This window comes from Dasypus novemcinctus, chromosome 15, assembly GCF_030445035.2.
Source record: "Dasypus novemcinctus isolate mDasNov1 chromosome 15, mDasNov1.1.hap2, whole genome shotgun sequence".
NCBI classification, from domain to species: Eukaryota; Metazoa; Chordata; class Mammalia; order Cingulata; family Dasypodidae; genus Dasypus; species Dasypus novemcinctus.
The window spans coordinates 70,635,162-70,636,554 of NC_080687.1; the positions used below are offsets into that span (position 1 = coordinate 70,635,162).

At 41.3% G+C, this 1,393-nt stretch overlaps 1 pseudogene; it reads left to right on the forward strand.

Moving 5' to 3' along the window:
* Positions 1-581: 581 nt before the first annotated feature.
* Positions 582-1,140, forward strand: LOC131273500 (protein tyrosine phosphatase type IVA 1 pseudogene; annotated as a pseudogene).
* The last annotated feature ends 253 nt before the right edge of the window (positions 1,141-1,393 follow it).

Below are 1,393 nucleotides of genomic sequence, written 5' to 3' on the forward strand. Positions count from 1 at the left end.
CTGGGCTCCTGCTCTCCTCAGACCCGCTAACTGCATGGTGAAGACTGGCGCCAGCCTCCGCCTGCACCACTGCTGCCCTGCAGCCTTTGTCTCCTCCTGTTTGGTCCCTGCCTCAGGACTGCCTGTATGGCTAGACCACAATCTTCAGTTAGTAAATATATTCCTCAGTTCTTTGGTGTTCTTGATCACAGCTTGATGGAGTTTCTGAAGGGCAGTGAAGATGACTGCTAGGCACAGAATGACCTCTAAGCAGACAAGTGAACTGGAGACGCTCATTACAACTGCACCAAGAAACCCCATGGGAGTGGTTAACCTGATCACGGAAGTGTTGAATTGAAATCCACAGATATTTTATGAGAGCTCTGACCCAGATGGGCTCCTCAGTGCACTTTTTATATTGCTTCAATATTACTGGATTGAAGAATTGCCGCTTCATGTTAGGAGGTTCATTTCATTTCCCATTACTCCCAACTTCATAGACAAAGCACTGAAAATTTCAAGTAGAGCATCTTGAAGTAGACTTCAGTTTCTTTACATCATTTCTGTATTCAATGTTTAAAATTCTTTCATAACCTTATTGAATGTTTTATAACAAAATTAAAGTGGCTCAAATGAACTACCCAGCTCCTATGGAAGTCAAACAAGAACGTGAGATTTTTTTATCACCCATAATCCAACCTTAAGCAAATTTATAGGGGAACTTAAGAAGTATGGAGTTACCACAATAGTAAGAGTATGTGAAGCAACTTACAACACAGCTTTTGTGGAGAAAGAAGGCATCCATGTTCTTGATTGGCCTTTTGATGATGGTTATTGCTGTAAAATGTAAAGAACCTGGTTGATGCAGTGCTGTTCATTGCATTGCAGGTCTTGGGAGAGCTGCAGTGCCTTTGGCCCCAGCATTGATAGAAAGTGGAAAGAAATATGAAGATGCAGTACAGTTCAAAGGACAAACATGGTGAGAAGCTTTTAACAGCAAGCAACTTCTGTATTTGGAGAAGTATCATCCTAAAATGCAACTGCGCTTCAAAGACTCCAAAGGTCACAGAAACAACTGGTATATTCAACAAAAGTGGGGTGCCTGATGCTACGCCTTGGAAGTGGAACTTGAGAGAGGACTTAATTTGTCAAATATATTAGCCAACATGTTGTCTAATGAAGCTTCCATAGGAGTGTTGAAAAGCCATCCACAGGAGTGTTGAAAATCAGTTTTACCATGCTACAAGTTTGACAGAATTGCAGCCCCTGTGGGTTACAGTCAGCCTGTTTGGATTCTTGCTGGTCAGAATTTAAAATGGGCTTATCAGTTGTAACAACTGATCTTTCCTGAAATCATGCTGTATTGTTATGTCTTCTTTAAATTTATTCTCATGCCAGGATCTTACCAGTATGT